Here is a 10197-nt window from a genome sequence, read left to right on the forward strand (position 1 = left end):
AATCCACTAGGACTCCAAGATCCCTTTCCACTTCCGTGCCACCAAGCAGGTCATTTCCTAGGCAGTAGGTATGCTGGACATTTTTCCTCCCTAGGTGCAGCACTTTGCATTTGTCCTTGTTGAATTGCATTCTGTTGTTTTCTGCCCACTTGTCCAACCTGTCCAGGTCTGCTTATAGCTGTTCCCTGCCCTCTGGCGTGTCCACTTCTCCCCATATCTTTGTGTCATCCACAAACTTGGACAGAATACACTTCACTCCCTCATCCAAGTCGCTGATGAAGACATTGAAGAGTATCAGTCCAAGGACCGAGCCCTGCAGGACCCCACTGCCCACACCCTTCTAGGTTGAAACCACCCATCCACTACGACTCTCTGGGTGTAACCCTCTAGCCAATTCGTCACCCACTAGACTGTGAAGTCATCCAAGTCACAGCCTCTTAACTTGTTCACCAGTATCACACCTACCTACCCTGCCTCCCTTCACACCTGCCCCAAGTGAATACAGATCCCACATGGGACACACACCAGCATCTGCGTCAGGTCCTTGCAGCCCTCCCACCGCATTCAGTACCCCCTGCCCTGCAGGACATGGACAGTAATGCCACCTCCAGCTCTGCCCCTCACTCTGCAGGGGCTGCTCCTGCAACCCACCAACCCCTAGAGGGGAGAAACTCAGCCTGATTCCCCCATGCTTGGCTGGACAGCCTGTGCCCAATGCCCCACCCCAGGCCCAGCACACACCACCTGTCCTGACCCTAATACCTGCCCCAGCACTGCATGTTGCAGGGATGTTGGCAGAGGTGCTGGCAGTAGTGTGGAGAACCTGCTCTCCCAAGAGGGTAGACACCCTCCTGGAGCTGGCACCATGCAGACTGCCCCCTACTTCCCCTATCACCTCCAGGGTGCAGATGTGGCTGTGGTGGGTGACAGCAGGAACAGGGCTGATGGGGCTATCTTCATAGATGATTCATAGATGATGTTAGGGTCGGAAGGGACCTCAATAGATCATCGAGTCTGACCCCCAGGTGTCTTGGGGCACCAGTTCAGCCAGTTGCCAGTTGCTCACCCAGGGGTGCTCACCCTGTGATGCTGTCTTACCCAGCTCTGGGTCCTGCTGTGGGAAGAGGGCACAAGTGTGTGAGAGAAGCCAGTCAGGCAGCAGTGGGGTGGGTAGATCAGACCACCTCCTGCTCCCAAGTGTTAGCAACAACCTCTGGATTGTGGTGAATAATTAAGAAAAGGAAGGGGCTGGAAAGCAGAGGGATTTGCCATGGAAAGGGTTGTGGGCCTGGGTCAATTCCCATTGAACAGCTTGGGAGAGGGAACAGAGATCAACCACAGGGGTGGTGTGTCCAGTTGTGATCCTTTAGTAGCAGGGAATGCATGAGAGAGAATACAACAAAGGGGAGGAGGGCAGGGGAGCAGTATGCTCCCCATGGTGCACCGTTCTGCAGAGGCTGAAAAGCAAAACAGGCCAATATGGCTCCAGAGGTGGTAGAAGCAGCTCCTTGCAGACCCCACTGGGCACAGGCAGGTCTGGAAGACGGGTGATGTGGTGGTGAGGAAAGGCAAGGTCAGGGAGGAGGGTAGGGAATGCTTCCCCAGCCATAAATGCACTCCTCCCTGCAAATCTGGGGCTCATATACCAAAACCCCTCGACCAGGAAGAAGGAGAAAACTGGGAGGCAGCCAAGGATGTCCCCTAGTATCATCTGAAGTCAGCCATCTGGGAGAGGGCACCCTAGCGTGAAGACACTTCTTCCCCTGGGAATACTATTAGAGAATGATGGGGAATGCACAGGCGCCAAGGCTGATGCAAAGATCATCTCCTCCTCATCTCCTCCCCCCACATTGGAGCTGACTTCTGCCTCAGGTGTTTCCTCTAAGCCCTCTGCCCCCCAAAACCATATGTGGGGGTCAGCAACTGGGATCTGGACTTCTACTGTACCCTACAAGGGACAGAGCCTGGGGGAACTCTTTCTACAGGCCACCTGCATGAAGGTGCTTGTCTGAATGCACCACTGGTGGGTACTGAGCAGGCAGACTACACAAGGCCTTCATGCACTACTGGCAGAAATAGGGATGCTTCTGGGTGTGATGTGCTGATTCCAATACAGGTGGGAGAGATGGGTGAAGATTTTCCAATACTCAGAGCACCGATGTAGCTTCTCCCCTGTGTAGATGCACTGGTGTTCAGCACAGGCTGCAGGAGTAGGTGAAGCTCTGCCTACACTAAGAGCACTGATGTGCTTCTCCCCCATTTGCATGCGCTGGTGCTGGGCCAGGCTGGAGAGGATGCTAAAACTCTTCCCACACTATGGCTTCTCTCCTGTGTGGACATGCTGGTGCTGGGCCAGGTGGGAGGATTGGTTAAACTGCTTCCCACACAGAGAGCACTGATATGCCTTTTCCCCTGTGTGAATGCGCTGGTGCCGGACTAGGCTGGAGAGCACGCTGAAACTCTTCCCACACACACAGCACTGATATGGCTTCTCCCCTGTGTGGACGCGCTGGTGCCGGGCCAGCTTGGAGGAATAACTGAAGCTCTTCCCACACTCAGTGCACTGATATGGCTTATTTCCCATGTGCATGCACTTGTGCTTGGCCAGGGAGGAGGAATAACGGAAGCTCTTCCCACACTCAGAGCAATGATATATTTTCTCTCCTGTGTGAATGAGCTTGTGCTTGGCCAGGTAAGGGGAATAACGGAAGCTCTTCCCACACTCAGAGCACTGATATGGCTTCTCTCCTGTATGAATGTGCTGGTGGCTGGCCAGGGAGGAGGAATAACTGAAGCTCTTCCCACACTCATTGCACTGATATGGCTTCTCTCCCGTGTGAATGCGCTGGTGGTTGGCCAGGGAGGAGCAATAACTGAAGCTCTTCCCACACTTAGAGCACTGATATGGCTTCTCTCCTGTGTGGACGCGCTGGTGGCTGGCCAGGTGGGAGGAAAAACTGTAGCTCTTCCCACACTCAGAGCACTGATATGGCTTCTCACCTGTGTGGACGCGCTGGTGCTGGGCCAGGTGAGAGGAAGAACTGAAGCTCTTCCCACACTTAGAGCACTGATATGGCTTCTCCCCTGTGTGGACATGCTGGTGCAGGGCCAGGCTGGTGTATTGTTTGAAGCTTTTCCCACACTCAGAGCACTGATATGGCTTCTCCCCCATGTGGACAAGCTGGTGCCGGGTCAGGTCGGAGGAATAACTAAAGATCTTCCCACACTCAGAGCACTGATATGGCTTATCTGCCAAGTGAATGCGCTTGTGCTTGGCCAAGGAGGAAGAATAAGTGAAGCTCTTCCCACACTCAGAGCACTGATATGTTTTCTCTGCCATGTGAATATGCTTGTGCTTGGCCAGGGAGGAGGAATAAGTGAAGCTCTTCCCACACTCAGAGCACTGATATGTTTTCTCTGCCATGTGAATGTGCCTGTGCTTGGCCAGGGAGGAGGAATCACTGAAGTTCTTCCCACACACAGAGCACTGATATGGCTTCTCCCCTCTGTGGATGCGCTGGTGGCTGGCCAGGTGGGAGGAAGAACTGAAGCTCTTCCCACACTCAGAGCACTGATATGGCTTCTCCCCCATGTGAATGAGCTTGTGCTTGGCCAAGGAGGAGGAATAAGTGAAGCTCTTCCCACACTCAGAGCACTGATATGGCTTCTCCCCCATGTGAATGAGCTTGTGCTTGGCCAAGGAGGAGGAATAAGTGAAGCTCTTCCCACACTCAGAGCAATGATATGGCTTCTCCCCTGTGTGGATGCGCTGGTGCCGGGCCAAGGTGGAGGAGCAGGTGAAGCTCTTCCCACAGGCAGAGCACTGATGTTGCTTCTTCCCTGTGTGGATAATCTGGTGTTGGGCCAGCTTGGAAGAGGAGATGAAGCTCTTCCCACACACAGAGCAATGATGACGCTTCTCCTGTGTCTGCACGCACCTGTGCCTGGCCAGGCTGGAGGGCTGCCTGAAGCTCTTCCCACACTTCGTGCAGCAGTGTGGCTGCTGCCTCCTCCGCACACACCAGTGCTGGGACAGGCCTTGCCAACTGATGAAGTTCTTCCTACACTCATTGCAGTGGTGCAACTTCCTCCCCAAGTGCATGCGCCGGTGCTGAACCAGGGAGAAGAAATGGGTGAAGGTCTTACCACATGTGACGCAGCAGTACTGACGCTTCTTCCTGTGCACATCCTGGGTTTTGAGCAGCTCCAAGCTGCGCACAAAGCTCTTCCCCCTTTTGGTGAAGAGGTGGGGGAGCTGTCCAGAATTGATCTGGCAGTGAGAAGCCAGGGTTGAGAGGCAGGTGAAGCTCTTCCCACACGTGGCGTGTACATGGGCCTTCTCCCCAGTGTGCCTTATCTTGTGCAGAGCCAGGAGTGAGGGGCAGCTAAAACTTTTCCTGCACTGAGAGTAGTAGTGGCCTCTCCCCCTGGGCTTGGGAGTGAGCTCCTGCTTCCCTCTGAGGGCTCCCACACTGCCTTCGTTTGCATTCAGTCTCTCTCTCCAGATGATCTTTGCTTTCTGCCTCTTCAGCTGTCTCAGCATGACATATTCATCCCTGCACCTTGGGCTTTTACTGGCTTCTTTCCCTTCTTCACTCCAATGCCCAACTAGAGATGGAAGCGTGTTCACTGCTACATTCTCCTGCTTTTGGGGCATCCCCTGACCCTTGTGCCATTGGTCTGTCGCTGGGCTCTGGGAATCCACCTCACCCATACTCCCCAGGGAAGCCCATGGTGGCTCCAGCTTTCCAGGCCCTTCCTCAGGAGCCTGCTCCTCACTTCTGCTTGGCAACCAGGCATGTCCTGCATGGGAGGAAGAAACACCAGATTAATCCCTGCCCCGCTGCCAATGGGCAAGCACTGCTATTCCCTCTGCTGGGATGGGCCTCAGAGCAGGGCAGGACTTGGCACTTGTGTTTCCTCAAGAAAACTAGGTCTTTTGGCCAAAGGCCCAAGTGCTGGGGGTGAGGCAGTGCCAGGTCCCTGTGCCAGTCTCATCTTCCCTACTAGGTTTAGTTAAGAGGCACACTCTCAATGTTTCTGGCCCAGGTCTCAGCCCTATCACCTCAGGCCCTGCTCCAACAAACATGTAGGATATGTGCACTTGGACTGCACCTGAATAGGTTCATGTTTTAAGAGGCTGAGGATGAGACCAGGACGATCTGCTCAAAGGAAAAATGAGGCTCTCAAAGGGCTGCTGTATCCCACAGGTTTAGTTAAGAGGCACACTCTCAATGTTTCTGGCCCAGGTCTCAGCCCTATCACCTCAGGCCCTGCTCCAACAAACATGTAGGATATGTGCACTTGGACTGCACCTGAATAGGTTCATGTTTTAAGAGGCTGAGGATGAGACCAGGACGATCTGCTCAAAGGAAAAATGAGGCTCTCAAAGGGCTGCTGTATCCCACAGCACTGGTGGGTCCAGGGGCAGATGGTGCTGAGCCTCCACCTGACTGGGCTGACACGCTCCACAAGCCCCAGTGCTTTGGTGAGACCCATCTGCAATGCTTGCCCTTGATCTCTGGCAGTCCTGAAAGCAGCATCTGGTACAAGGGTGAACAGCCTTGGGGTGCATTTTAGGGGAGATTCTGGTACAAACAGTGGGGGATTCACTTGCCCCCACAACATTAAATTTTCTGAAAACCACCGACTCCACCGACACACTTCATGCAGCCTGAGCCCAGGATTACACACGTCCAGTGCTCCAGGTCAACCAAACCAGAAGACACCAGGGACAACCCCAGCCACAATCTTGTACAACAAGAAAGGCTGGGGCTCAAAAAACCCAGAAGTCAGAGACTGCCCAAGTGGGGTGAAGATAACCAGGGTAGAAGAGCCTAAATATTAGGGTGTTGTGCGCATGCTCTTACTATGGGGAGTTGGGGGGCGGTCGTGCAATTTCTACTTGAACAGCAGGAAAGCCAGAAACAAACATCTCCCACACCCAGCCGGCACCACCAAAGGTCGCTGCTGTAATGTCTAATGAAGCCACTTGTCGGGTGGTATTACAAGGACAAAACTTGTAATAATTATGATTAAGGTTTACTTGATATTATATCAGCAAAGGGCCATGTCAAACATTGGGGGTCTTGGGTGAAAACAATCCTGTTGGTAACAGTTTCCACGGTTTGACTTTCAGGGGGTGGAACAACACCCGTCTGCACACATGACAGCATAAACTATTTGAGGTCAGCACCCTGAAATGGCAGCACGGGGCAGGTCTGCCTTTTCCAGGCTCCCTTTCACCCTGGGCATGGAATATTTGTGAGAGGGGAGTCGGGTGGAGGGGACAGCCACAACTCACCTGGCAGCAGGTTCTCCGACCTTGAGTTTGCCCCATGGTCCTCATCATCATGGACCCAGAGCTCCACCTGTCCTCGCTGGATGCGGCAGATCAAGTCAGGGGCAGGGCCTCGATATCCTGTTTGGGCAGTGGAAAGAGAGTTTATCCACTGGTACTGGATGCAGAATAAGCAACTGAAATGTGGGGAATGGAGCCAATGAACTCAAGGATTAGACTAAGAACTTGAAGGACAAGGGGGGATGGACATTTACGCTAAAAGGAAAGGCATAGCAGGGGGAAGACAGAAGCAGCTGGGATTAAGGAATTTGATCAGGAAGAGTTCTTGTACACGTGATGGGGTTAGGCCTCACGGGTTTCATTCTACGGCACCTAAATTGAAATGGTGCATTTTAACTGAAATGGTGTGGCTTTTACAAGTGCTCGTGGTGCTCTGGCATGGTGCAAGAAGACTGGAAAAGGGCTGGTGTGGTTCCCATTTTCAAAAAAGGGAGGAAGGAGGACCCAGGCAACTATAGGGCCATTAGTCTTACCTTGATCTGGGGTAAGCTTTTTGAGAGAATTATCCTGACACTTGTCCATGAGGGGCCGGCAGGGGAGGTTATGCTTAGGGGCAATCAACACGGGTTAATTAGAGGCAGGTCCTGTCAGACTATGGTGAGCAAAGAAATTTCTGCCCTAAAACAAGCTAGGCTGCATATTTAGAAAATGTACCAGGCATGAGACCTCTGTTCAGACACCGGGGGTCGTGCACTCAGGAAATGTATGTTATTTCAAGACAGTAGTTGCGACTCAGGAAATGCCTGGTACTGTGCCTCTTGCTACCGCAAAATGTTAACTACTGCTTAGCTTCCGCAAAGGGGTTTTGAAATCAGCTAGACCAAAAGGTCAGCAAAAGAGTTTTGGGAACCATAATCAGACACCCTGAAAATAGCTTATTGCTGGGGAATTTTGCTAACACAGCATTATAATTCTGTTGCTTATGGAAAAGTACCAAGTAAAGCACGCATGCGTCAAGTTTTTCCTGCCTTTTCACCCTTATATAAAAGTACTATGTATCACTGTCACTTTATCTTTTTGGAAAAGTATAAAAGGGTCTTGTGCTGTTTGTTCAGGGCCATTTTGCCTCTTTGTTGGCTATGGTCATTTGCTAGCAAATAAACTGCTGTAAACAGCCTTTACCCGTGTTGTCTGGATTCTATGCGGCTAGACAACGAACACCGGGGAGTTTTCTCCCATGTCAATTTGGTGACCCAGATGGGACCCGTCTAGCTTGGAGCCTTTGGAGACCTCCACCCCCTGACACCCCAGTGCGCACCAGGTGAGTTCACCTATTGGATTAGTCTCGGGAGGTGGACGGTCCCCTCAGGACCAATAAGGCGGGATCCTTAAATCGGGTAAAGGGACGGGGCAGGTGAGTACCTCAGGTCTGTATGGTTTTGGTTTCTGGTTGGTCCTTTAAAGGACTTTGGTCTTGTCTCTGTTTAATTGTGGGTTCAAGTCCCACCTTATTCCTCTAGAGGATTTTTAAGAGCAGTCTTCAACGGTATCCGTCTGCCACTTTAAAAGCTGTTAGGGCGGCAGCCTAGCTGAAAGGCGAAAGACACAGATATAAGGTAGAAATGCTGTTATAATGGCCAATAACCAGGGTCTCGGACTCAAGACGCCCCTTCTCACGGAGAAAGCCAGTGGGGTCCAAGAACGCCGGTTCTTGTACGTATACAAAACAGCTTCTAGGCAAGTAGGACTTAGGAAATAAGACTGCTAGTACTTAAATATCATCATGGGTTCCGGCCAAGGAAAGGTTTTTCCCGATTCACCCCTTGATTATATGATTAAGAATTGGAAACATTTGGAGGGACGAGCAGGACTGTCCACGTCTCGTATGGCAGAACTCTGTTTGACTAACTGGACATCTTATACGTCTCGGTTAGATTTGAGAAGGCAGTGGCCAGAAAATGGATCATTTGACCCAAATCATTTAGCTGCCTTGCAAAAAATCTTGGAGGACCTTCACCCCGGTCAAATGGACTATTAGTATTTGTGGGACAATATTGCCAGTAAGCGGTCAAAGTTCTTATCAGTCACCCCAGTCCCTGTACCTTCCCCAAATTTGTTAGCTCCCCTTCAATGTCCAAAACCTTCCGCACCACCGTCATATTCAGAAGATGATTATAGACCCATGCCCAGGCCCCCTAGCCCACCGTTAATTCCACCTCAAATGTTTGAACCCCAAAACATTACCCCCAGGCCGGCTGAGGGACCGGGAAATCTTCGGGAGGCATCACCTCGATTGTCTCTCTTGGAATCCCCGAGTCCCAGATCTGGAGAGGGATCTAGAGATCCCTCTCCAGATTCCAGTTCCGCTCCAATTTCAGAGCGCACTCGTCAAATATTGTCCAAGCCTACACTCCAGTTACCTCTAAAAGAATACCCTGTGCCCGGGGCAGCTGGAGGTGATATCAGTCACTGGACACACACTCCGTTTTCCACCACTGATCTCTTAAATTGGCAAGGAAACACTCCTAGGCTCAGGGATGATCCTGAAATAGTCCTCAGATGGTTTAAAACCATCTTCATGACTCATAACCCCTCCTGGTCAGACGTTATGCAGCTTCTCAAGAGTCTTTTAACTTCAGAAGAGGAAACCCAAGTATTACGCCACGCTGACCAATATCTGGCCAGTCAGAATTTTGCAGACCACCCTATGCCCCAAGGTGTACCCAGGCAAGATCCAAATTAGGATTATAACAAGGAGAGGGGAAAGAATTCAATACAAATACTGAAAGACAGCATTCTGGAAGGATTGAGGAAAGCGGGAGATAAGACTGTGAACTGGTCTAAAGTGACAGCTACTGTTCAGGGTCCAGAAGAACACCCTTCAGACTATTTTAAAAGACTCTGTAAGGCTATGCGCCAATTTGAAAACACGGACCCTGAGATACCTGACACTCTGCCGGTATTAAGACTTGTATTTATAAGTCAGGCTAGCGAAGACATCAGAAAAAAGCTCCAACATGACACTGAGGGAGTTAAAGGCAAGTCCATGGCAGAAATATTAGCCATTGATAGTAAAACTTTTAATAGAAGGGAAGAGAAGAGGAAGAAGGAAAAACAAAAAGAAGAGCAGACCAACATTCGTATGTTAGCAGCAGTGATTCAGCCACAGAATTCCTATAGAACCAGCTTACCCCGTGGCCTGTGACCCTTTGTGCCTAGACCTCCAGGCCGTGCCCAACAACCTTATGACCCTAATGTGTGTCATTATTGCAAGCAAGAAGGGCACTGAAAAAGAGAGTGTAAATTAAGACCAAAAAGACTTCCAAGCGATAACCGAAGACCAGAAAGTGAAAAACCCTCCATTCACCAATGTTACCCAGAATTTCACCCAAGACCAATTTGAAGATTGACATGATGAGGGAGATTCTACATGCCACCTTTTACAACTTTCCTCTGTTCAATCTAAGGAAGTCACTCTAAGTTGCAGTACTCAAGATCCCTTGATACCCTTAGAAATAGGGGGACATGTTTATGAGTGTCTGCTAGACACCAGAGCAACTTTTTCCAGCATCTCTAAAGGACATCTTTCCCCGAGCAGAAAACAAGTCACAGTCATGGGAATTGAGGGCAGACCTTTCAGTTGTCCCTTTTCTCAAGCTGTTAATATCAAGATTGGCCCCCTTTCAGCAGAACACTCTTTGAACATACTTTCCTTTTAGCAAATGGTTCTGTCAACCTCCTAGGAAGAGACCTTCTTTGCAAATTGCGTGCCACCATACAGTGTTCACCCGACGAAATCATTCTAACATTCCCGTCCTCTCAGATCCCTACATTAACTGCGGTCCTCATGCCCACTCAGGACCCGAGCTTAGAGTCTCTTCCTTCCATTCTAAAGG

At 50.8% G+C, this 10197-nt stretch overlaps 1 pseudogene; it reads right to left on the minus strand.

Annotated features, from left to right (window-relative positions):
* Positions 1-336: 336 nt before the first annotated feature.
* The window catches only part of LOC102374963, a 20856-nt pseudogene continuing 10995 nt past the window's right edge, over positions 337-10197 (minus strand).

This window comes from Alligator sinensis, unplaced genomic scaffold, assembly GCF_000455745.1.
Source record: "Alligator sinensis unplaced genomic scaffold, ASM45574v1 scaffold1460_1, whole genome shotgun sequence".
Taxonomy (NCBI): domain Eukaryota; kingdom Metazoa; phylum Chordata; order Crocodylia; family Alligatoridae; genus Alligator; species Alligator sinensis.